Source organism: Mesocricetus auratus, unplaced genomic scaffold, assembly GCF_017639785.1.
Source record: "Mesocricetus auratus isolate SY011 unplaced genomic scaffold, BCM_Maur_2.0 Super-Scaffold_100676, whole genome shotgun sequence".
Taxonomy (NCBI): Eukaryota; Metazoa; Chordata; class Mammalia; order Rodentia; family Cricetidae; genus Mesocricetus; species Mesocricetus auratus.
Genome location: NW_024429266.1, coordinates 147,668,398 through 147,695,740, shown reverse-complemented (window position 1 = coordinate 147,695,740; position 27,343 = coordinate 147,668,398). Strand labels below are relative to the sequence as shown.

Genomic DNA, 27,343 nt, shown 5'->3' with positions numbered 1-27,343 from the left:
GCCCAAGCTCAGACTCCCAAAGACTTTGGCAGAAGAACAACAGGAACTCAGTAGCAGACTACAATTGCTCCTCTTTGATAACAGTAATTAATGCAAGCATAATAACCTCTCACTGTATTTCCTATTGACACTTCTGCTTCCAACCACTTCACAAACCCAACAGAAAAAAATTCTAGGCGCTTCTGGGGTGCAATACTACATACAGCTGTGCTTTAAGGTTTATTTGTGTAGCATCTATCATGTTGTTTTTATTTTTAAAAGTGCCGTGCTGCCTGAACGGAACTTAGAAAAGGCAGAAAGCAATGAAAGCAATGAAATGTGACACACAGACAGTGACAGCCACTCTCAGTACAAAGCTCTTACAGTGTGTATTGTATTTGATTGCTGTAAGTCTCTATGGTCTTCTTTTGCAATCACATTGAAATATATTGTTTCGGATACAGAAATAAAACTTTGAATCTGGGTCATTCTGATGTGTGCTCTTTTGTCTGCAAATTCTTTATACTGAAGTAATTTTTTTCTAAAAAATTAATAGAAAAGTGTTGATAACCTAATTTGTAATTTGGCAAGCCACTAAGCACACTTTGAAAATGTGTCTATCACAGTCATGTAGGATTGCAGTGTACAATATGTAGATGATATAAAATTAACATATTATCTCAACTGATTTATAGGCTAGCTAATGCATTATACATTAGCATATATAATTAGCATACTATACATCAATATGCAAGTTTATATTAATTTGGTCAGTCACTTCCTATTGTACATTTAGGTTGTTTCTATTTATTGTTTATTTATCAATTTGGTAGTTCTGGAACTTGAGCACAGAGCATCATGCTTGCTCGGCGAACACTCTACCACAGATCAGACCCCCAGCCTATAGGTTGCTTCCAACTCCTATTGACAATGAAATTGTTGAGACCAGCATTTTTAAAATAGAAATGTCTTACCATAGACATGATATTTCTGTTTCAAAATATGGAAATATCATTTGTTTTTCTTTTTCTTTTCTTTTGGCTATTTGAGACAGGATCTCACTCTGAGGACACTTTTGTAGTGCAGCCTTATAGGGCAGTGTGATTCTAGGAAGTTCCAAACTCAGAAGTACGTGTGCATTGTGCATGCATGTGTGTGAGCATGTGCATGTGTGTTCTCCACAGCACACACATAGAGATCAGAAGACAACTTGGTTTTCTCTTTCCACCATGTGGATCCCAGGGATCAAATTCATGCTGACAGACTTTGTGACAAGCTTCATCTCAACAGCTCTACAACTCATTTTTTACATTGTAGGCTCTTTGGTGCTGACACTGGGTTAGTATGTGAATTAGGGTCTTCATTTTTCTTCAAGTGGTTATCCACTGGACCAGAAACTGAAATTTTATTTATTTTTGTTGCTGTTTGTTTGTTTTGAGGCAGGGTCTCAAGTAGTCTAGACTGGCTTTGAACTGAATATACCAACCAGGATGACCTTGAACTCCTGATCCTCCCACCTCAATCACCCAAGCACTGGAATTATAGGCACTGCACCATCACGCCTGGTTTGCTAAGTGCTGGGGATTAAACCCATGGCCTCAACCCACACTAGGCAAGCATATAAATCGAACCACTGCCTGATCTGAAATTTAATTCTTCCTGTAACTAGTTTGAAGGGCTACCTTTATCTCGAAGTAAAAGCTTATGTAAACTTTTGTCCTTGGGCTTCCATTTCTTTTTCCTTAGTCTAAGAGCCTTAGCCCATTTCCTGAGTTATCTCAACTAATGCTGTGTGTCATGATATGAGCTATTGTATTAAATTGTCTCTTAGTTTGCTTCTCTGTTGCTGTTATGAAATATCATGATCAGAAGCAACTTATGGAAGAGAGAGTTTACTTTCGCTGTGGTTCCAGAGGAATATGAGTCCGTGAGTCCGTCAAGGTGGGCAACTGTGGCAGCAGCCAGGCATGGCCGCCAGAGCAGGAAGCTGAAAGTTCACCTCTTCATCCACAAGCACCAGAGAGAGGAGACTGGAAACCACTTCCGGTGACATATGTCCTCCAGCAAAGATGCACCATATAAACCTCCCTAAATGGTGCCATCAGCTGGGGACCAAGTGCTCACAAGCCTAAGCCTAGGGAGGACACTTGTCATTCAAACCATCACATAGGGTGCTAATACCTGATAGAACAATTGGGCTTGATTCAATGAAGTTTATAAACATGTGACTATTTCTGTAGCTGTGGCCACTGGAAACCTTTTAAGCATTTTCAAAGTTTATTTATTTACATGTATTCATGTGTGCCTGCATGTACATAGGTTCCCAAAGAGGCCAGACGAGGGTGTCTGCTCCCTTGAAACTCCAATTATAGGCAATTGTGAGTTGTGAGTCAGCTACTGTTAGGACCCAGATTCTCTCAAGAGGAAGTGCCCTTAGTTGCGGAGTCATTTCTCCAGTCCCAGGAGCTTCCTCTTCTGACCTCCACAGGTACTTGCTGGCATGTGCACATATGCCAACACACACACACACACACAGAGAGAGAGAGAGAGAGAGAGAGAGATTGCTCAATTTCTTTTTGTCATTTTTCTGAAGTAGTTGTGTAAAAAATTCTAATAGCTACTCATTGTTGACTCAGAGTCACATTCTAGAATAAGACCTTAAAATATGCACTGTGTGGTTTATTTACATATATCTTAAAATATTGTATGTATAACTAAAGTTCTTTCTTCCTCCCTTCATCCCTCCTGACCCTTCCTCCCTCCTTTCCTCTCTCCCTCTCTTTCTTTCTGAGACAGTTTCAAGTAGCCTGGACTGCTATGAACTAGGTAGCCAAGACCTTTCTGCCTTCAACTCCCAAGTGTTGTGACGATAGCCCTGCTCCACTTGCCTAGCTTACTAATACTTTATTTAGAAAGTTTCCCTCTATTGATAAAACAAACTGACTGCAATTTCTGTTGTCATGTTTGCCTTCATTGACATTCCTAGCTTTATGTTTATAATCAAGTTTTATTTTATAAATAAAAAAGATTCCTATTTTTATGTTCTCTGGGACAATTCTTATTTTATCTTACATTTAGCTTATGTGTATGTACTTATAAGGAGTGCCGCAGAAGCCCTGAGTCTGGGCAAAGCCCCTTGTGCCAGTGGGTACCACCGAGACTGCTCCAGGACAGAGCAGAGCCCTCCACCGTGGCTGAGGGAGGAAAACAAGGGGAGAGTTCAGTATCCCACACACCACAAAGAGGCAGAGTTTTCTTTTATCTTCACAGTGCCCTTAAAGGCTGGGATTAGCTTTTCCATTGCTAACTGAGTTTGGTTTGATAACATACCAGTTCCTTTGAAAATTAGCCCTTCTCATCAAAAGCCTCCAATCCACCAAAGCAGTTATTCTCTGTCTCTTTTCTTTTCGTTTCGTTTTTTTTTTCTTTTCTTTTTTGCTTTGTTTGTTTTGGTTTCTGCTTTTGAGACAGTGTGCCAGGTAGCCCAGGATGACCTGGGACTTCTTCTGTAGCCAAGAATGACCTTGAACTTTTGGTCTTCCTGCATCTACTTACCATACTGGGATTATGATGATATACCCCTATAATCCATTTATAAGGTAGTGGGGATAGAACCCAGGGTCTCCCGCACACCAGAGACACATTCTAACTGCCTGAGTACAGCCCTAGCTGAACTAAGGGTTGTAGTTGATCCTACTGTTTCATATTGTTTTCATAAGAACCATTGCTGATGTAATTATTAATGGAGTTTTTCTGATTCTTGAAGAGTTAATCACTTTCTGTTTTTATTAGACCAACGCTTTTTAGCAACTTTATCTTACTTTTTTTTACGTTTGAAATATTTCTTTTTGAGATGAGTAATTAACTTATTTTTATTTTTCCTTTAAAATAATAAAAGATCTCAGAGCACGATTTTCCTTCTGAATGTGGCCTTGTTACCCAGGCAGAGGTTTTGAAATCTGCGTTGTTATTATTGTTATTTTCCAAACAGCATCTAATGACAGTTCCCACTTCCTTTCTTACCCAAGAATTATTCTGAGGGATATTGCCCAACTTCCTGGTATTGGAATCCTACTATCCAATCCTTTTCTCACTGACTCTTTGTGTTGCTAGATGGTGGCCAAAGGCAGCTTACAATAAGAATTCACTGATATTCTGCTTATGGGCTCATTTTTTGAGTCCTTGTTTATGACTGATCCAAAGTATTTCTTTTTTTTTTCCAGATAGGGTCTCACTATGTAGCCCTGGCTGTCTTGGAACTCACTACACAGACCAGGCTGGCCTTGAACTCATAGACATCAGCTGCCTCTGCCTCCCAAGTGGTGAGATCAAATGTGTACTCCACTATACCTGGTGATCCAAGTCATTTTAAAGGAATATAAATTCAGGGTTTATTAAAAAACTGTTCCTTGGTTCCTTTGTTTTCAGGGGATTCATCCAAAAGTATTCCTAGTTCCTTAAAAAAATTTTTACTTATTATTATTGTTGTTGTTGTGGTGGTGGTGGTGTGTGTGTGTGTGTGTGTGTGTGTGTGTGTGTGTGTGTGTGTACCTGTATATGTATAGGCACATGTGTGTCAACCTCAGGAGGTATTCCTTAGGTACCATTCATGTTTTCTTTTGGAGCTAGGGTCTCTCACTGGCCTGAAACTCTTCAAATAGGCTAAGGCAGCCAGTCAGCTCACCCAGAGACTCCCTGCCCCCCACCTGCCCAGTGCTGGGCTACCAGCATGCACCACAAAACTAGCTTTAGGACATGGTTCTAGGGGTGAGACTGAGTCCTCTTTCTAGCAAGGCAAATATTTCCACCTTTTGGCCACTTCCCTAGCCCTTGTGTCTCCTTTTAATGAACTTTTTTGGGGTCACTTTATTTTATATTTCCTCTATGGAAACCACCAAGTTAGTCTCACGTGGGAAGGGATTTTACAAGGGCTTGTACTGACAAATCACTGAGGAGGCTGGAGTCTGGAGGAGATGGGCACCTAGTCTGCATTGGAGTGAACGGTGTCTGCCACCTTCAAGTCAGGAAGCCATTCAGCTACCGTCCGCTCCTGCCCCTCAAAGCTGACGAACCTTAACACAGACGCAGATGGCCCCATCTACCCAACCTTGTTTTCACCCCAGCAGGAGGGACATGGTCCCCATTCGTCTCTACCTGCCAAGGCATCCTTGAGGGTGCCTTACAGGTCCAACCTAATTTTTACCCAAACTTTCACATAGTCCTGGGTTCAACCTTGTGACCTCTGAGGGCCTTTTTTCAAACCGGGAGTGTAGCCACAACCCTCACAGCCACTGATAGTGCTAACTGACGTCTTCCCTTTTCTTACACACGCCTCCTTTCTTTGTTGTTCTTTTGGTGTGCAGGCCAACTTTTATATAGTTTGTAATTTTATATCCAATCTTATTCTACTATTAATTCACTTAATGGAGTAGATAGATATATTTAGACTGTGTCCGTAGGTAAAATACGAATATCTACACACACACACTCTATACACTCACATCACACACACTATATACACATGCACCTCCCAACCACATAGACACCTTTGTACACACACACACACACACACACACACACACACACGCACACATGTCTTTTTCAAGGGTAAGCATACATTTCTGTCTACCAGTTAATGCATTAAATGTCTTGTCCAGGGCTCTTGTTGGCCAGTTTAAGTCTCTGCTAATTTGAGTGAAAAGGGCTTTTGAGGGGGAAGCTTTGTTGGCCTGCCTAGAGGACCAGGCTAGTGAAGTGGGAAGGTGTCAGGAAGGTAATCAAGGGGACACTGAAGACTCCTTCTGAAACACCAGGACAAGGGTCTCTTTTCTCCTCCCCTGGCTACAGAACTATTTAGGACTTCCTTCTACCTGGACCCTTGAGCTTGGGGGCTGCAGAGACCATCATTTACATGGCTGACCTTCTCTCCTGAAAGGCCAGGCTCAGGTCCCACTAAGAGATTATAATTCTGCTCTGGACAAGGTAGAGACAGACTGAGGAGGCTTCCTCTCACTCTGGTTTTGACTAAAATGATCATTTTCCCAAACCTATATTGACATATGTGGATACAGGTGTCACTTCTCTTCCTGAAGGTGAACATGAGGACCCAGGGCCAGTTACGACTGGGGATTGCAGGCACAGCATCCCACTTCTTTGTCTGCAGGCTTTGGTGCCCTGGAGTGTTCAATGCTGAAGGGATACAGCACTTACAAGTAAGTTCCAGAGTCTTTTTGTTTGTTTGTTTGTTTTTCAAGACAGGGTTTCTCTGTATTGTTTTTGGAGGCTGCCCTGGAACTCGCTCTGTAGACCAGGCTGGCGTGGAACTCACAGAGATCCACCTGCCTCTGCCTCCCGAGTGCTGGGATTAAAGGCATGTGCCACCAACGCCCAGCTAAGTTCTAGAGTCTTGATAAGCTGTCAGTAAGGAAGCTACCACCCACAGAAAGCAGAAGTTTGGCCAGTAGAACTGGAAAGTGGTCACTGAAAAAAAAAAAACTCTTTCAGGTTAGGGGCTGAGGAGAAGGCTCAGCCTGTCACGTGCTTGCCCAGCAGTGTGAGGACCCGAGTTTGAGTCCCAGAAACCATGTGAAAAGGGCAGACATGGTGGTGTGCACTTGTGATCTCAGCCCAGGAGAAGAAGAGACTAAAAGACCATTCAACTTGCTGGCTACTCAGCTCAGCACACTCAGTGAGTAAGCTCCATGCCAGCAAGAGACTTTCTCAGAAAGGCAAGAGGGATAACATCTTAGGTTGACCTCTGACCTCTGTGTGCACCTACAAATACATGAACACATGAATTGCTTTCCGTTTGAGCCTTCAATGAGTGAAGTCTTCATATATATATATATATACATGGAAATATATATATATATATATATATATATTTTACCCGAATGGGTGTTTTGCCTGTGTGTATGGGTGTACCCTGTGCATGCAGTGTCCAAAGAGGTCAGAAGAGGGCGCTAGACCTCCTGGGACTGGAGGCACAGGCAGTTGTGAGCTGCCATGTGGGTGCCAGAAAATAAATTCTGGTTCTCTGCAAGAGCAGCCAGTGTGCTTAAGCCCTAAGCTATCTCTCCAGCCCTGAGCTGAGCCTTCTCGATGCATTTGACCTTTCCTGGTGGCTGATCTAGGGCAACCACACAGCGGGGAGTCCTCACTCCAGGAACAACAGGCTTGACTTCCCTTCCAGCAGCTGCTCAAATCCCCATTCCTTCTGTCCATCCCCTGCACCTTGAATTTTCTTTCCTCCTGAATATTCTCCTGTGAGGCGATCCCTCCCTTCGCTTCCATCGGGTCAGCCCCTCCCTCTAGAACCTGCCCGGCCAGGCCCTGACCTCAGCAGGCTGACTCACATCTGCATCATCGCTGTGAGGCTAGGTCTACATCCTGCTTGCAGCCCCAGTCCCACTGTTCCCTTCTCTAAGCCTTCCAGGAGGAACTCAAGGACTCTGTCTTCCCGCCTTCCTTCTGATCCACAGTCTCCAGCCAGAGCAAAGTTGGCTTCCAGGCTCATGAACCTGACCATTCCTGGATGCTCTCTTCAGAGCTAGCTTATCCTGTCTCTCCACACTGCTGCCAGCTGTGCCCTTGAATGAACCGGCAAAGAGGTCGGTAGTTGTGACCACACATGCTGTTGTCTGCCTGCCTTCCCCTCTGGAGCGGTGAGCTCCGAATTCCAGCATGTGTCCACTCAGCTGTGGGCCTGGCCGGCATGCTGCCATCGAGCTGCTCTTGTTGGCTCTGTGCCCACAGTAATTACTGGGGCTGGGCCTTGTGCATCCCTGCCTCCCCCCCCCCGGATTTCCAGCCTCTGGGATCTTCTGCAGAAATTGGAGCGGAGTCTAACCACAGGTTGGACGTGCATGGTCACAGGTATCTGCAGTTAAACAGGGATTCAGAACGTGCCAAGGCGCATCCACTTGGACCGACTCACTGCTGATGTTCCCACTGTCTGGGGGTTGTGCGTCTATGCACACACGATGATTCTACAGAATTCCAGCTCCCAGCACGGACACATGGTGTGCCTCCTTAGCCTCCCCTAGTCTAGCTTAGAAAAACCTCATGTGTAAAGCCCAATTAAAGAACTTGGGGTCACAGCCTGCTTCTCAACACACCAGATTTGGCTACCCATCTCAATAAACTAGTTAAAAAGGTCAAATTAGGCTGGGCAATGGTGGCTCATGCCTTTAATCCCAGCCCTTGGGAGGTAGAAACAGGCAGATCTCTGTGCGTTCGAGGCCAGCCTGGTCTCCAGAGTGAGTCCCAGGACAGCCAGAAATACACAGAGAAACCTTGTCTTAAAAAAAAGAGATGGCTCAGAGGTTAAGAGCACTGACTGCTCTTCCAGAGGTCCTGAGTTCAATCCCCAGCAACCACATGGTGGTTCGAAACCATCTATAATGAGACCTGGTGTGATGTCCTGCTCTGGCCTGCAGGCAAAACCCTGTATACATAATAAATAAATAAAAGTCTTTTTTTAAAAAGCCAAATTAATAATGAAAGCAGAAAAAGGAGATTTTTTCAATGTGGCTACATTGGGAAGATTGACGTGTGTGTGTGTGTGTGTGTGTGTGTGTGTGTGTGTGTAATAAATGGTTATGATCATTTTCAGTATGAGATGGGCTTAGAGTTCACCCAACTTACAGACAAGCAGGAGGTGCTTGGCCCAGGGTGTTGCTGGATCTCCTTCTCTCTTCCCAATGTGACCTCATGGAAATATTCCTGGAACAAATATCCAGGTGTGTAACTGCTAGATAACATAGTAGTTCAGTACTTAATTTTTCTAGGTTAGTTGAGTCTTCTCCCTTCCATCACCCATGCCTGAGCAATCCCATTTCTCGACATCTTTACAAGTACCTGGTGGTGTCAGCATTCCCTATTTAGCCATTCTCCAGGTGTGTATGAGCTCACTGTGGTTGTAACTTGTGTTTCTTTGACAGTGACAATTGTAAGCATTTTCTATGTGCTTATTTATACTGTGCATTCTCTTCGGTGACCTTATCTCTGTGGCTTTTGCACATTTACCCCTTCTTTCTGTCTTATGTGTGGGATAGACATGTGTACATACTACTGTGTGGGCATGCTCACTTGTGTGTGTACATGTGGAGGTTAGAGGTCAACACTGGATGTCTTCCTTTATCTCTGTCTACCTGAGTTTTGAAGACATGACCTCTCTCTGAACCTGGAGTTCACCATTTCAGTTAGACTGACCAGCCATGGAGCACACAGGATCCTCCCATCCCTGCCTGTACAGTGCTAGGGCTACAGGTGTGTGCCACCATGCCCAGCGTCTATGTGAGTGCCAGTGACCTCAGGACATCAGGCACATTAGCCACTAAGCCATCTCCACAGCCTGGCCCCTGCTGGTTTTCTACTAGAAATGTTCAATATTGAGAGTTTTTTTTTATATATATCTATCATAAGCACAGTCCTCTGCCACACACATAGTGAGACAATTTCTCTCCCATTTTGTTTCTAGCCTTTCAAGTCCACTAACACAGGACTGTCTTCTCTCACTGCTTCACAATCTTAGGATTTTTTTCCAAATACTGTCCATGGAGGAATGAAAAGCACAGTCACCTATTTTCCCAGAAGCAGATAGAAGTCACATAAGTCTCTAAAAACTTTATACTTAACTGCTGGCTGTCCCTGCCACACAGAACTATCACAGATTCCAGGAACAATATGATCAGTGATTTTAAGCATGACCAAATGGAATCCATTTCATTTAAACGATATTGACAGAGATTTTAAAAAAAGTCAGAGTTCTGGGAAAGGCTGCATTCTAGAAATATTTAGGGACAAAACTGTCAGGAGCAGAATTGGTTTTTGGTTTGTTTTTATGAGTGGGGAATGTGAACCAGGAGAACCCCACTGATGGCATTTAGTGGTTTTAGATTGAACATGGTGAGCACGTTAGGAGGTTAGGGATGCGGCAAGAGGCCTGTGGGTGTGGTGGGAAGAACACGCATGAGCTTTAGAGACCAGTGCTAGACACCTACGAGAAGATGCCTGGGGGGTACAGGGTTGGCTCCAAGGCTCCCCAGCAGAATTAGTAGAGAAATGGGGATGGGCAGAGAGATAGAAAGTTGACAGCAGTGTTCAAAACAAGGGACCCTAAGGAGACACTGGCCTCTTGCAAGCATCATGCATCAAATCCTGAAGAGGTCACCTCAGTAGGCCAAGGATACTGGTTCCCCAAGCATTGGCCTTCCCGAAGCTGTCAGAAATTGTCTATAGCCGATGGCATATGGTGCCAGGAAGGATCTGATGCTGAGGAAGATTCAGGTGAGTGTGTGTGTGTGTGTGTGTGTGTGTGTGTGTGTGTGTGTGTGTGTGTGTGTAGAGCCATAGCATGGACTTGTATCTTAGTGCCCAGGACAAAGCTAGGCAAAGAGGGTGTGTGTGTGAGTGTGTGTGTAAGCTCCCATTTGTGCTTATTTTTGTTGTGAGATACTTTAGTATGCTGTGGTGAAGGGAAAGAGCCAACAGGGAGAGGTGGTTTGAGGAGATTGAAGATATAAAGAATAAGGAGTTGACTGCAGAGCCAAGTGGCCAGTGGGGATCACAGGGGAAGCGGGGGAGTGGCTTTGATGCAAGTGCAGACTCCTGGTCCTCCAGGCCTGGCAGGAGGGTGAGATGCAGGCCAGGGATACATCTTCAGGTGGCATAATCATGCTGGACCACATTTCTTAGGAGTTGAGTTCAGAGTATCACAGCCGAGCTGGAGGTCCCCATCCTCTTGTCTTTCTGTTAGTGTCTGTTTGTCTAGGTGCTCTCAGGCCAAATTACAGGCAGCCTGCCACTTGACAGGGCTCCCATACCAGAAAAGGAGGGACTCTTGAGTCCCAGGAGTAGGAGGAATTAGGGGTGGGGACTCTGTTAGAGAGAAGGAAGATTGTAAATCCCCAAAGAACTCAGTGAGGAATTCAGGGGCTGGAGATAAGTGACTAGGGACAATAAAACTGTAAACAAACAAAAGAACACAATACTCTAAGGCTGCAAATCAGGGTGCCAGCCAGTATTGCCCTCCCTCTAGGCTGACACCAACCTTGCAAGGTTGTGAAACAAGCTGTTTAGTTTTTGCCACCGAGTCTCCTGTGCTTTTATTATGAAATTAAAGTGTCCAGGCCTCTGGAGGCTGGCTCTAGTGGTTGGTGTGGCCTCTGCTGAGAGTGCTGAGGACTCCGGAGGGAGGCCGATGGTGGTAAGCTGCAGGGCTGTCAGGTGTGAGCATCCAGCTGAGTCTGGATGCCTGGGTCTTCCAGCTTTCTCCATGTGAATCCACGAGTCAGTCTCACCCACATTTCCATGAGTGACATAAGAGTCAGAATAGATGTATGTTCTTGGCAAAAAGACATCAAGGAGAAACTATCTTGGTGAAGGTATCTTGGTGCAAAGGGAATGATTTTAATATGGGACTCACTCTGTGAGTGCCTTGTTTGCAAACACTAGTGGCAGGCTTGCAGGGTCTGAGAGCTGTAATTACTGTGTGGAAAGAAGGAAAGAAATTCCGTGAATTGCCTGTAGTTCACTGCTTGGGCACAACATCAACTGAGGTCCTGTAACAATAGGCAGTCCCACTAATAGCCTTCTCCAGCAAAACATCTCTCATGCTGCCCAGACAATGCACCCCTTTGTACGGCACGCAGGCCTGGCCTCTGTGACTGTACGAACTCCAGCCAACTCAGCACTTGGCTCGGTGACCCGAGGGTTCTTGGGCCACATCATCAGAGATGAACAGTGCTAAGGACACATCCGCTGTTTGCTCCCCACATCACAATCATTGAGGATTCCAGGATGAGGGACCTCCAGGGAGGGCAGGGCTGACGTCAGCCCAGGAGGTGAGAGTCCGGGCCCAGAGAAGGCAGGCTGTGTTCAGGGCATGACAGTTTCCGTGGAGACAAGATGGATGGCCCACTCCCCATCGAATGGGGCAGGGGCTGGAGGAGCAAGGGAAAGCCAAATCTCACCCACCAATCATTTGTGAGGAGCTTGCCTAGGAAGGCTGAGTTCAGGATGGTCCAACGTGACACGGTGGCCTTGCCCACTTTTCAAGCGGACATCTTGCCCCAGGAACTGTTGAGCAATGGAGGTCTACAACTCTTTTTTTTACCAGCAACCCTGAGCTACAGAGGAAGGAGGAAATGGGACGGGTTGTGTGTTCAAAGCTGGGGACTGCAATGCACTGTCCAGTCTGACCCAGCTTGTGGTCAGCTTGGTTGTACTTAGAACCACTGTGAAGGCAGGTTTTGGGCATGTCTATGGTAGAGTTCTTAGATTGCTTAAGTGAGGGGGAAGCCCATCCCGAATGTGGGTGACATCCTGTGGGCTGATGTCCTGAACTGAACGAAAAGGAGAAGGGGTGGGCATCAACAGGAATCTCTCTGCTTTCCCACTGTGAATGCAATGTGATCAGCTGCCTCCCACTCCTGCTGCCGTGATGGGCTGTGTCCCCCTTAAATGCGAGCCCAAACAACCCTTCCCCTGTTAAGTTGCTTCTCATCAGGTGTTTGGCTGCAACAATGAGAACAGTGTACTAACCACTGCTCATCCAGTCAAACCCAGGAGCCCAGCAAGGTCTGAAGGTCCAGGCTGCATAAGAACCTGTCAGTGATGCCATGGGGGCCTGTGTCATCTCCTCCTTTTACCAAAGAAGGATCAGGCTGCATTTGTCCTGCAACCATGAGGACTGGAGTGTGGGTTCCTAGAATCTGCATAAATGGTAGGTGGACATGGTAGCCCACTTGCAATCCCAGCACTCAGGAGGTAGAGACTGGACGGACTGAATCAAAGAGCTCCAGATTCAAGTGAGCCCCTGTCCTAGTGTATAAGATGCAGAGTTTTCCAGGAAGATGCCTGACATCAACCTTTGGCCTCCACATGTACAAGCACACAAGTGTACGTGCACCTGCATGCACACAATAGTCCCACACATGTAAATACCCATGTGCATACACATGCACATCACACGTGTGTGTGTGTGTGTGTGTGTGTGTGTGTGTGTGTGTGTAAAAGGGGGTCTTTCTTAATCCGCATCAACTGCAATGGTGAGCACACACCTATTACAGAAAATGACCTGGGTCATGTGATCTAGAGACTACACTGGGCTTTTCTTGTGACAAAGTGTCTGACATGAAGCAACTCAAGGGGAAAAGGGCTTAAGGAGCACCGTCTGTCTTGACTGGGAAGGCACTGTAGCAGGAGCCTGGGGCAGCTGGTTACAATGTATCTACCATTAAGTAGCAGAGAGGAGACTGAAAGCAGGGTATGATGATCAAATCTCAAAGCCCACCTCCCGGGATTCACTTCCCCCAAACAGGCTCCATTTCCTAAAAGTTCCTCCATTTTCTAAACTAGCTGACTGTCAAGAACCCACCTGTGTTCTTGTGGGCATATTTCACATTCACATAGCAGCAGAAACCCATGAGTCCTTCCTTCTATTTCCAAGACTCCACAAGGCAAATGCTTGGTGTTGCATTCTGTTCTGAGAGACTATGTAGATATCCTGAGAACCTAGATACCTTGCAGCCAGCCTGAGAGACCCCAGAGGGCACCTGGACATCTTCCTGATGGCCTAAGCAAGAGGAGGGGGCATTTCCACCTTCCCAGGATTAGAAAAGGGAAGTTCATACCTGGGGTGATGGAGAATGAAACAGAGAGAGAGAGAGAGAGAGAGAGAGAGAGAGAGAGAGAGTGAGAGACAGAGACAGAGACAGAGACAGAGACAGAGAGACAGAGACAGAGAGACAGAGGGAGACAGACGGACGGAGGGAGAGAGAGAGAGAGAGAGAGAGAGAGAGAGAGAGAGAGAGAGAGAGAGAGAGAGAGAGAGAGAGAGAGAGAAGAGCCGGGATCAGGCGGGCCATGCACTCTGATGGAGCAGGTGTGTTATATACAGTTGACTGAGGAGATGGGTTAGTTAATTTAGGAGAAGGCTCAGGCTGCAGTCACCCTGAGGGAGGAAGCTGTGGTTGATGCTTTGTGCACACACTGTCAGCATCTGTACTCACCTGCAGAAGGCCTTGCCATGCCAGTGGCTCTGAAGTGTTGGAGTCCTTGACATGGTTCTACTCATGCCCAATACACATTTACTCAGGACTCAGCCCTTCCTCACAACACACCCGTTTTCTTGTTGGTTTGGAACTCGCCAGGCTAGAATAGGCTGGACAGCAAGTCTCTTCTATCTGCCTCCTAGAGCTGGGATTACAAGCACATACCACAATGCCACCTTTCACAGGGGTTCTGGGGACTGAACTAGGTCCTCCCTCCCCTCACCTCTTCTCTGTGTAGTCTGTGTATTTGAACTCACAATTCTCCCTTCTTTGCCTCTCAAGTGCTGGGATAGAGATTATAGGCGTAAGTTGTCAAACCTGGCTCCATATCTTGTTTTCTCTGTTACTAGAGGTGTTCACAGGTTTTTCCCCTATTTCTTTCCCATTGACTATTTGTTAATTTGCATGAAGCTGTGACTTTCTAAGTTTACTTTTTCTATCTATTTCTAATTCTCCTGTGATCAGAGGAGTCATATGATTTCAAACACTGCCACGTACTTGAGAAAAATGTGTTCTGTTATCATTGAATGGAATATTCTATGGATTTTGCTAGAGTTGTGAATAGCATTTTATGCAAACATTCTAGTTCCTTGTTGACTTGTTTTCCACTTGTATCTGAAAGTGAGATGTTGAAGCCTCCAAATGCTATGACTAAATTATTTATTTCTTCTTTCAATTCTGTCCATTTTTGTTTCATGTATTCAGACTCTAAGTCTAAGTTTTTAGGATGATATGTATTTATAAATGTTTATCATCTTGATTAATTGCTAGCCCAGACTATTCTGAACCTTACTATTTACCTGGGTGGCTGTGAATTCAAGATCCCCTCTCGAGTACTAGACTATAGGCACACTGACTCTGTGATTTTAAAGAATCGCAGGGACACACTGTGCTTTTCAGTTATTCACTTTAAATTTACAGTCAACTGTTAGCCTCGGATGTTTATGGTGTTAAGATATTTGGCACTTGTCCTATTGTAGGAACAAACTGTTAGCATTGGGTGGGTTTGGAAGAAAAGTCAGTTATTTTTATTTTTTATTTTTAAGGGGGTCTTCAGTTCCTCAAGCACTTTACCCACAAAGCCTAGACCCCTTTTATTTTCCTATGCACTCAACTTTCCCACATGGGTTATAGTTCACATTTTCACACAAGCTGAACATGGTATTTGGTTATTTTCCCTTTGTGATGCTTGTGGTCATTCATGACTTTTAACCCAATCTACCAACTCACTGACAGCTATCAAAATGATAGTATTCTAACAAATGTTTTTTTCATTTTTTCAGCTTCTGCTTAGCTGGAATATTTCATGGATAAAGTGCTATCTAGTGACTATTTAATTAACTTTGTTGAAGAAGGGACGAACAAATGTTTGCTCCTATTGGTTATTAGCTTCCCAAGTAATAAATTGATTTTTCCAGGATCCTAGGGATTTTTAGTATTACTTTATTTTATTTTATTTTAATGTCACTATAAACTTGTGGATTTAAAACTTCACTGAGATTTTCTAGGTGTCCTGGGAAGGATCCTGGTGGGAATTATATCATTTTGTCCTTATTCAAAATGGAAGGTCTACAATTTTTTTATTACACACACCTTTATTTAATACCTCTTTGTTAGAAGTCCTCACTCTGATGATTCTTTGGGATGAGAAGGCTTGTATATGAGGTCAGAAGAAAGACACATAGTAGTGAAAAGCTGGATAGCTCTTGTGACCTGACCTGCCCCATAAGTGCCCACCATGGAAGCTTTGTCTCCCATGAGACATAGCTAGTCTTGTGTGAGGCTTCACATAAGACCTTTAACTCAGTCACACTAGCAGGCAGAGGGGAGAGGAGTCCTCAAAACCTGTAGGTGGATAGGCGACCAGATGAGGGATGCCAAGTAGGGGATGCAGCCTCTCCAGTCCCCAGTGCCACCGGTATAGCCAGTGGTGTATCTCTTACATGATTATAAAACCAGCAAGTTGGCCATCAAAATTCACCGTCGCAGTGATGACCCAGTATTGTGGTGCATGGCAAGCACCCAGCTCCTTTGCAGTGCCAAAAACACCTCATTCTGGTTTGAAGACTCATGTTTTTACAGCGAGGTCTTTGGAGTCAGGAAGGGATGGGAGATTCTACGGGGAGTGGGGCACTGTGCCACCAGGGAAGACAGAGAAAGAAATCACTAATGTTCTCAGGATGACGACACACAGATTCATGCTGGAGGGGAGAATACATTCAGGGCATCATAGAAACTGATGAATCAGGAGTTAAAGGGCACCCCTCCCCTCAAAAAGCTCATGTGTTAGAGCACTTGGTTCCCGGAAAGTGCTGTTATTTTGGGAAGTTGAGGAACCGTTGGGAGGTGGAGACTAACTAGAAGAAGTAGGCTACTGGGCAGAGGGCCCTGCTTGCGATTCACATCCTGCTCCACAGAGAGGTGAGCTGCAGCCACAGCTGGGAGAGCCTCTCCATCCACCATGACTTCCCTGCTATGATGGGAATTATATTAAAAAAATGAAAAGCTGCAGTCAAAATAAAATCTACCTTTGACAAGGTAATCCATGAATAATAAGGGATTTGCTTCTCACAGTTCTGACGGCTGGAAAACTGACTTTGACGCCGTAGACTCTGGGTCTGTGAGGAACCCACTTCATAGCAGCTGTCTTCTGGCTGTGTCTTAGCTGGTTTGAGGAGCCAACAGAGAGCTTTGTGCACTCTTTTGTGTAAGAACATTAATCTCAGAATGGGGCATGTCCCAGTCAATAAAGTCCTTGCTGTGTAAGCCTGGAACCTAAAAAAGCCTGGCATGGTGGCTCATGCTTGTAATCTTGGTGCTGGAGAGGCAGAGATGGGAGTGTCTCTGGGACTTGCTGGCCATATCAGTGAGCCTCAGGTTAAGTGAGAGATCCTTCTCAAAAACTAAGGCGGAGAGCAATTGAAGAAGACAACTGTCTGTGCTTCTGAAGAACACACACACACACACACACACACACACACACACGCACACGCACACACACACGCACACGCACACACCAACACCACCATTAACTCTATCCATGAAAGCCCCACCCTGAGGATCTGCTAATTCCATAAGCCCCATTGCCCATGGTGAAAAGGGTTTCCATATATGAATGAAATGTTCAATGTCTTATCTGTGAATGAGTCTCAGTCATTCCCATGCGAACTCCAGTTCAGTCCCATCCATGGAGACAGTGTGTGGCCGACCTCCCCACCACCAGAACCTCCACAACCTGCCTGCTTGTGCGCCAATGACCCAGGAAATGCACTTTACCGACGCAGCTGCTTTCAGCTGAGCCTAAGCCTGCATTAGTGAGGTCCTGTGACTCATCTTGTGAAGGGTTAATTACTTCTGGGGTTCTGCTCTGCTTTGGAGTAAGGGAAGCCGGTGAAGGCACTGGAGGGGTAGTCTCCAGGCCCCTGGCCAGCTTGGAAGCCCTTACACAGTCTCAGCAGTGGCTTGTGATTGCCTGGAGCTGCAGAAATTGCCCCTTGTTCGCTATGGAGAGGCTGAGGGGCTCCCAGTGAGCACTGTCCTAGAGAAAAAGCCCGTGTGAGGGAAACCACGACTGTGGCTCAGGTGGTTCACACACGGGGAGACCACTTCTGGGTCTCTTCTACTAACTCAGCAGACAGGACTGGTTAGCTTGGTCCCGGTGCCCGTCAGAGCTGGACAGGTCAGCCTGATGTCACCTGTGGAGGCCAGGAGGAAAGCTAGAGGCACTTCAGGCCTTTGGGTTGCACGCAGTAAGTGTGTGGGGCAGGGTGGAGGTGCACTTGTGCTTGGCCCGCTGCTCTGAGGGGCTCACCTGACAGCTGCCTTCCTTCCTACACATGGCCTGGCCTGCTGTGAGCCTCTGCTCCATGGGTAGGGCAGAGCAGGAGGCTTGCCTCAGACACACCAGCAGGAGATACATGGAGTCTCTTGGCATCTGGGTGCTGTGAGTTTTTTGTTCTCACCCCCCAGGGGGTGAGAACACACTGAAAACAGAAAAGGAAGAAACCTATTTTTCCTCATGTTTCTTCCCATAGCCACACCCAACCCAGCCCTGGGACTTAAAGCCTGGGTGCCATAGTGCCATGGAAAGATAAGATTTCTTCTCATCACAGGAGACAACCGGGGAGAAGGCTTGCAGCTTAACAGCTCCTGAGGGATGCTCCCCTAGTAGGCTATTCTGAGCAGGACATGACCAGGAAGATGGTATCTTCTCAAACAGAAATTAGCATACCGGGAAATGACTGTCTCAAAAAGGATGGACTGAGGTGCACCAGGGCAGGAAGTGCAGGTGTTGTTGATGACAGAAGGGGAGAGCAGGCAGGACAGATTGACCATGGCCTGGGAGCAAGAGGGTGACTTGCTCGAGAGACTTAGGGAAGGCTGGCCCTTGCCTTCAGTGAGTCATGAACTATCGAATCTAAAGCAAATATGTTTTCCAGGTCTTGGAATAGGTTTGATAGCACCCAGTGTTTGGATGCACATGGGCTAATGACTGTTTATGGAGTGCTTTGAGATGCAGTTATATGGCACGCAGCCAAAAACAAGGCTGGCCTGTTTGGGTTGGCAGCGAAGAAGTTAAGTGTGCTTTCCTAATTAACACCCTATTAGTACAAGTTGCTCAAGAGCTTGTTTTTATTCTTCTCCCCTCTGAGCTAAGACCCAGCATACCTGACTGTGAAGCAACCAACTTCCCTTTAATCCAAAGCCAGTCAACAAGGAGATCTGCTGCCACAGAGGCATGCCAGGAAACCGCCAGCCCAGCAGATGACTGTTTGAAGAACCAGAATCACCAGAGCCCAGGACAAAGGGTTCCCAGTTTCCAGGTCAGAGCGCCCCAGAATCCTGAGCGGAGTTCCCCGAGGATCCTGGCAGGAGGAGGGCACCATCTGCTGGCCACAAGGCATCGGGAATAGAGTTTGAGCCAGTATCTCAAGGGTTCTGAGGATGTAGATCAGTTGGTAGAGCGCTTGCCTGGTGTGGGGCCCTGGGTTCAAGCTCCAGTGCTGGGGAGGTGAAGAAGCTAAAAGGAAAGCCATGAGGTTCATCTTCGTGTCTTTGGATAATTCATAGTTTTTTTTTTTATTTATGAGCATGAGTGTTTTGTCTTCGTGTATACAAATACACTGTTTATGTGCTTGGTGTCCACAGATGCCAGAAGGTGGCATCAGAGTCCTTAGAACTGGAGTTGCAGACAGTTGTGAGCAGCCATGGAGGTACTGGGAATCAAAGCTGGTACTTTGGAAAAGCAGCAAATGCCCCTAACCACTGAGCTATCTTTCTAGCCCTCACCTCCATTCCTATGAATGGCAATAGAATTAAATGCCATTATTATGAGAATATAAATTATACAAATTAAAGATTGTTTACATTTGTTTTATGTGTGCACACACATGAACATACATGCGTGTATGTGTATCATAGCATGTATGTAAGTCAGAGAATAACTTGTGGGAGCTGACTCTTTCTATTATGTGGGTTCTGGGGATCAAACTCGTATCGTTGGGCTTGGCAGCAAATGCCCTTACCTGCCGAGCCAGTTAACCAGTACCAAATGCTCAGCTTGGATAGGCCTCTGATACACTGTCTACCTGGAATAGTCTGGAAAGAGAGCACAGAGGCCACTTCTGTAGCTGACGACCTGTCCCATGGGTGGCATCTCCACCTTTGTCTGGTTCCACCTACCAGATGGAGTTAACTGAGAACCTCTACCTTGAATTTTTCAAGGTAATAAATTATGTTTGTCCAAATTTTCATCAAAATTTGATTTAGTAGCTTGAAAATATTTTGGGGGTACACTGTCACCCCTAAGAGACTAAGAAGTCAGTAGTGAAACTCTAAAGGTAGGTACAATGCCCTGTGTAAGGAGTGGATCATGGCTAGACAATAAATAGATAACAGTCAATTATCAACATTAGCCAAACTGTGCAAATAAGTTAGCCTCTGGATCAACTGTCACAGCTGGACGTGAAATGTCCCGACATTGTATAGTATTTAAACATGTAGTCCCTTGCAGGTTGTGTTGTATTGTAGAACTTCTGGGGCAGGAGGCCTGGCTGTCGGAGGTGGGCCACTGAGGGTGGGCCTCTGAGAGTTAGAGGCCAGCCCCATTTCCGGTCTGCAAGAGTTAAGCAAACCAAGTTCTTGCTTGCCACACCAGCTGCCGTCAGCTCTCACCACCCCAGCTGCTGTGCCAGTGCGTACTCTATCAAGATGATTTGTGCCCTCTGAACGGTGAGTCAAAAACCAACCTTTCCTCCCTAAATTGCTTCTGTAAGGAGTTTTGCCAAGAAAAGCATCTGATCCACAACCCGTCCTCACCTAGTCAATGAAGGAGGCATGGAGGGGGGCCATGCCGGTATCTGAGGGGAAAGTGTGTGACTTAGAGGGTGTGGCAAGGCACAGATTGGATGCTGTGACATGATGGGGAGAACTGGGAGGCTGGAGTGTGCAGAACAGTATGAGCAAGGACCATCCAACCTGGGGCCTGCAGGGCAGCTCTGAGCCCAAGCTGGTGCCTGCACATTAACCTGTTTAGCTTGCCCAGCCTGCCTAGCATGCAGAAACAAATTACTGTGGTTGTAAGTCACTGGAACTTTAAGACTCTTTGCTGTGTATTGCTATTATGGTGACAAGTATATTAATCATGGAATCCCAGAACTAAGCATAGTAGCCAATGCCATCCAAAAGGTGAAACCAGAGGAAGCACATGCTACATCATTGGTCTATATGGTTTTACAGTAAGGAGGAGAGGGCAAGGAAGCGGAGTCCAGAGGCTAAATGAAAGGTGATGTGTTAAGGAGGAGACGGCTGCGTGGGTAACATGGTTCAGTGGGTGAAGGTGCTTCCGCCGAGCCCAAGTTCAATCTCTTGGGCCCACATAGTATAAGAAGTGAACCAATTCCCCCCAAGTTGTTTTCTGACTTCCATACACATGTGGCACATATGCACCCCAACATGCAAAACCTGCCAGTCAATCAATCAACCAATCAAATGTATCACTTGCTAGGGACAGTGGGTGACAATATGCTTCCTCCAACATGTAACACTTCTGAGATCAAAAGAAGGCACTATTAGTAGTGCAAGGACGTGGATATAAACTAGAGCTACCTGGGCAAACAGAGATGCATGACCGACATTACTTAGGGAGTTAGAAGTCAGCCCTGGTAACCCAAACCCCTGCCTCAAAACAAAAATCAAAAACAACAAAACAAAAACAAAATGGGAAAAAATTTTCACACCCTAAACTTGCTATATAGCCACAGTCTTTTTTCTTTCTTTCTTTCTTTCTTTCTTTCTTTCTTTCTTTCTTTCTTTCTTTCTTTCTTTCTTGAAATGGAAAGTTGATGCCACAAGGCAATTAGCTACATGAATTCCACAAAGAGCAAAAACTCTGTGAGCAGAGCTGGGGCTCACTAATGTCACCTGTGGCCTGGGGGAGCGGGGGCGGGGCTAGAAGCTAAACAGCAGGTGCGAGTGGTTAAGAAGAAAGCAGCAAAATGCATAACCAGCTTCCAGAAGCCACGAGTAGGCTTGGGTGGGTGAGCAGGGGCCTGATACCAGTGCATAGGGACCCACAGGCTTCCCCACAGGCTCCCCATGCTCTTGGGAAAGGTGGAAGACAGAAGGGAGAGCTGGAGAAAGGCCCCCTGGTGGTGCAGGCATGGAAAAGGTCTTTGGTGAACAGGAAGAATTGGATATGAGAAATATTTTAAGAGGTCAAGAATTCCATTAAAATAATATGACACATCAAAGGGTAGATCCAGAAATTTCAGAAAACCCTAAATGTTAAACTGCTCCCAAATGCGAACAAGTACAAGTGAAATCACACCAGATCCTTAGCAGGTCTAACTGATAAAACCAAGATTAAAGAGAAAACCTTGAAGGGAGCTGCCAGGGGGGAGGGTGGGGCAGGGAGCACCGCAGGCAAAGGGATCATGTAGGAGGCACAGAGGACTTTCTTTTGGAGCCATACACATCGGCGGAGTGGGTCAGCGTCATTCAGATGCTGAAAGAAATGACTGACCCATAGTTCTACATCCAGAAAACGAAACAACATCATCAGCAACAAAAAGCCCAACCTTGCAAGATGGGGGGAGGGGATAAGGAAAAAGAGTGATGGAGCAGACCACCTGGGGTCCCCCTCTGGCCTCTGGCTGGGCATGAGTGCACCCCCACACACATGCAAGCACCACAGGTCTCCCCACACACTATAAATAAGTAAATATAATTTGTAAAATAAAATTAAATGGTCAACTTTGTGCCACTTAACAAGAAGCCTATTTATTTTGTTTTTTAAGAGATTTATTTTTTACGAGAGTGTGTGTTGTGGTGTGTGTGTGTGTGTGTGTGTGTGTGTGTGTGTGTGTGTATGTGTGTATGTACGGGGTGGGGGCGGGGGTTGGATGCAGGTGCCCAGGGAGGCCAGAAGAGGATGTCAGATCAAATCTGGAGATACAGGTGGTTGCTAGTCACCTGATGTGGATGTTGGACACTTGGAACCTCTGCAAGAGCATGGAGATCCCTTAACCTGGAACCACCTTTCCAGCTCCAAAGAAACACACATTGTTTGTTTTGGGTTTTGTTCCTTTTTTAATTAATTAAATTTATTCATTTATTTTACATCCCAACTGAAGTTTCCCCTCCCTCCTCTCCTCCCACATCCCCTCCCCATCTCTTCTCTGTCCTCCACCCCTAATTCACTTCTCCTCTGTTTCTGTTCAGGAAAGGACAGGTCTCCTATGGATGTCAACAAAGCATGGCATATCAAGTTGAGGTAGGACTAAGCACCTCCCCTTGTATTAAGGCTGGGCAAGGCAACCCAGTGTGAGGAATAGGTTCCCCAAAGCCAGCCAAAATGTTAGGGACAGGCTTTGCTCCCACTGCTAGGAGTCCCGCAAGTAGACGAAGCCACACAACTGTCACAGATATGTGGAGGGCTTAGATGAGTTCCATGCAGGTTCCCTAGCTGCCACTACAAAGTCCATGAGCTCCTATGAGCCCAGGTTGGTTGTTTCTGTGGGTTCCCTAGTGATGACCTTGACACCATCCCCACCCCCAGGCTCATACAATCCTTTCTCCTTCTCTTCAACAGGATTCCTGGAGCTCCGCCCAGTGCTTGGCTGTTGGTCTCTGCATCTGCACAGAACCCCACTTTTAAAATGAGCCTATACAGCAGAACAGGAAAAAGGATGAAAAGAAATGCACAAAGCAAATGTTAATCAAAAGAGCTGGTGTCATACACTGTTCAGTTCCAGATAGATATAACTACTGAACATGCATGCCCCTGGCAACATCCTCCTGAAAGCTGCCAGTGCTGAAGGAAAAATAGACAAATCCAGTCAGAGGCTTTGGAGGCCACTTTCATTAATGGCAAATAGACATGATCTGCAAGAGCGTTCACCTTGACCTCACCAACACAGAGAGAACATGGAGAAGAATATGCATCGCTTCCAGTGTTCAAGAAACGCTTACTAGGGTACAGCTGTTGCATTCTGGGTTGTAGAACAAACTTCAGCAAAGGTAAAAGAATCAGATTTGTGAAATTCCAGTTGCTGTGTTTTCATGCTTACAGTCACTCACCTCACCTATCTTGTGTGGTCATAAAGCTAAGGTGAAGAGTGAAAAAGATAGTCACCCAATGTCAACTGTGGCCTCCACATGTGCATACATGGGTGAGCACTCCTACACACACACACAGACACACACACACACACACACACACATATATATATATACACACAGACACACACACAGACACACACAGACTCATATACGCACAGACACACAGATACACACACACATAGACACACACAGACACATATATGCACAGACACACACACAGACTCATATATGCACAGACACACACATACAGACACACACGCACAGACACATACATACAGACACACACACACAGACTCATATATGCACAGACACACACACACACACACACACACACACACACACACACACGTTAGATGAATAAGTAGGGTAAAACCAAATATCCCGGAATATGCAGAGGGAACAGCAGCAAAGGAGGAAGCAAGTCATCATCGGGTCATCCCCTAACCTCCCACCCCTTGTCTCAGGCTTCAAGACCTGGCCACAGTTAGTGGGTAGGACAGAGAGCCCAACTGAAGGGATTAACCCAAAGGCCCCTGCTCGTTGGCTTTAGTGCATGGCCACTAGGAACTTGTCTATGGGAAGCCTAGCTGTCCCTTCAGGTCCTTCTAAGGAGACACTGACCTTACATCTGAGGCCAAGGATTCCCAGAGTGGGAACCCTTGAGAGCAAAGCTCTTTGTGTACACACTTGGGAAACTCCAACTTCTAGCTGGCAGTCTACAAGCAAGCTGTCTACCGACTCCTCAACTTTCAGTCCTCTGGACAGCATACCCATCACAAGAGAGCCTGGGGGAGAAAAACAGACACACCCAGGGAGGGAACCCCATGATGGCTCTGGAAGAAGACCAAAACCATCCTCTATCATTATAGGTGATGGGACAATCCCCAGGGAGGAGCCCGACACCCCGTGAGTGAAATGACAGAGGTGCACAAATACAGTGCATGTAAAGAAGAATCTCAACACAAAGCAAAACACCTGAAATGCAAAGCCTTCAATTAGGATCTGTTTGAGATGTTGTGAGGATACGGATTAAAAACAAGAGCAGGGTGCCCATAGAAGGGACAACAGGGGCGTTAATAAGAAAGACTAAAAGACTAGTTAAAAGATTATGCCAAAGGGATATCCCAGAACATAAGGCACAGGGAGACCCGTGGGAACAGATGAAAGGCTTAAAGAATCGGTTCAGAAAGTCCGTTATCCAGCTAAGTTCCCCAGCAAGGAAACAGGAAGTGTGTCAGATGCATGGTGGAAGGCAATTTCCTGGGGGTGAAAAACCAATTTTCCAACTTAAAAAGCCCAGGCTGTGGAGGTGGCTCAGGGAGATAAGAGGGTGTGTCTGCAACAGCAGCATGAGGACCCACGTTTGCATTCTAGCACCCACGTCAAGGCTGGATGTAGTACACACAGTGGTACCCGCAGTGTTGGGGGATGCAGAGGCAGGAAGATCTCAGAGGCTTGCTGACTGCCCGCCTAGCCAAAAAGCAGAAAGCTCCAGGTTAGATGACAGACCCTGTCTCAAGTTGGTGATGTGGAGAGTGATAAAACAGAGACTCAGTGTTGTGTGTCACCTACACGCACATGCCCACACACGTGAAGTTCACATGCGCTGTCAGTCACACACATCTTTAACACATTTCTGGAGTTCAAAGGTAGGGAATAACTAGAGGCAGAGAGACAGAAAGACAGACACACATGAAGATAGTCTTTGAAACTCAGAAGCCAGGTTGATATCAGATCTCTTATCAGAATCTGGATTCTTGAAGACAATGGATTTAAATATTTATTTTTATTTATTATGTGTATGCATGAGTCTCTGTGTGTATATGTACACATGTGTGGGAGGTCGGAAGAGTGTGTCAGACCTCCTGGAGCCAGAATGATAGGCAGTTGTGAGCCAGTCAGTGTGGATACTGGAAACTGAAGTTAGGTTCTCTACCAGAGCAACACATACTCTTAACCACTGAGCAGTCTCCCCAGCCCAAGACAATGGATTTAACCCTTCAAGGTTCTAAGGGAGCACTAATTTGAATCTAGAATTCTATATCCTGCTAAACAAGCAACAATAAAAAGAAGTTGGGGGCTAAAGTACAGCATTTTTGGAAGTGCAGAGCAGAGGAAGTGGGCTCCCATGAGGAGCACCTTTGGGTCTCTGATCACAGGTCGTGATGGAACATGGCCCCCATTGTGTTCCCTGAGTCCATCAACACATTTGTTTCATGCAGCTCCAGCCAGTGACTGGATGTAGCAGAGATGTGCTCCTGGGATGCACTCTGGGCTCTTGTGGAGGACCTGAGCTTGGTTCCCAGCACTTAATGTTGGGTAGCTCACAAGTATCTATAACCCTGTTTATAGGGGATCCAACACCTGGCCTCCAAGGACACCTGCACACACGTGATATAAATTCACACAGACATACATACAGACAGACATAGACACACGCTCAAAATAATAAAAACTTTAAAAAAAGGCATAACGGAAATGAAGACAAATAGACACTTCTGGAAAATAAATAAGAGTGACATGAAGTTAAAATGAGGGAATATCAGTGCTAGATTAAAATATTAAAGTAATGAAAAGGGTTAAAGAGAAGATGACTGATATGGACACAGACAAAGGAGATTCATTGTATAATGAAGATGAAACCAGAGTAAAGAGCCCTAGAATGTTTACTTTGCCAAGTGTTTAGACACAGGGAGCAGAGGCACACTTTGTTCTGGCCCTTTTCATCCACACTGCCCAAGATTCTGAGCATAGTTCAGAGTCTCCTTGGTGCTTTGCAGTCACATGATCTTGGATTTGAATCTTGTCTTCTCCACTCCCTTCAAGAACCTTTGGCAAATTCTTCAAGGCTCCCAAGCCTCAGTGGTAACATGCTTATTAAAAACAACAGTTGTTTCCTGTGTGAGATGTGGCGGATGGGAGCGCACCAACCATGAAGACGGTTTTTGAGTCTGTCCTCTCTACCCAGCAAGTGGGTTCTAGAGATTGAACTCCGGTTGTTATTCTTGGTAGCGAGCACATTTATCCACTCGGCCATCTTGCCAGCCCAGTATGTCCATTAGTAGCCACCAGGTAAAAGTGCTGAGGGTTGAATGGGGATTGTGCAGGACCTGACACTCAACAGCTCTGCTAAACAAAGCTATTGGATGAGAGGTGCTGAAGGGTATACTTTCGTGTCCTTCATCTTTTGGTAGCTAAATTGTAGAAGAAAGGAGAGGAATAGTAGCACTTCTTAGATGGGACAGGGTGCAGGTGTGGGGCTAAATTCCCAGGCTCAGACCCCAAGGCCACCTCTTCCTTTCCTAGACAGAAGACTTTGTACAAGTACATATCCTCTACTTGCCTTGACGTCCCTACCTAATCACGATACTCTCCTTCTGAGATTGGCACGAGGACCGATGTGGTTAGGATAGTGGTGGATGACCACTTAGACCATAGTCAATAATCAAGATCAAGTGTTGGAGAGACAGCTCAGTTAAGAGTGCCGAGGACCCGGATTCAGGCCCTAGTACCCACATGATGGCTCACAACTACATGTAACTCCAGTTTCAGGGGAATCTGATGCCCTCTTCTGGTTTCCAAGGGCACCTGTAGTTGAGTGGCACACAAAATAAATACAAACCATTAAAAATTAATTGATAGACGTTAGCTATAATTGGAGTTGGAAATTAGCTACAAGGTCCTCC

At 45.9% G+C, this 27,343-nt stretch overlaps 1 long non-coding RNA gene across 1 annotated transcript; it reads left to right on the top strand.

The window, feature by feature from the left end:
- Positions 1-20,160: 20,160 nt before the first annotated feature.
- LOC110341050 lies at positions 20,161-23,244 on the top strand. The gene is made up of 3 exons (XR_002382932.2): positions 20,161-20,267; positions 22,758-22,809; positions 23,128-23,244. It is a non-coding gene; the product is annotated as an uncharacterized LOC110341050 (long non-coding RNA).
- Positions 23,245-27,343: the final 4,099 nt, after the last annotated feature.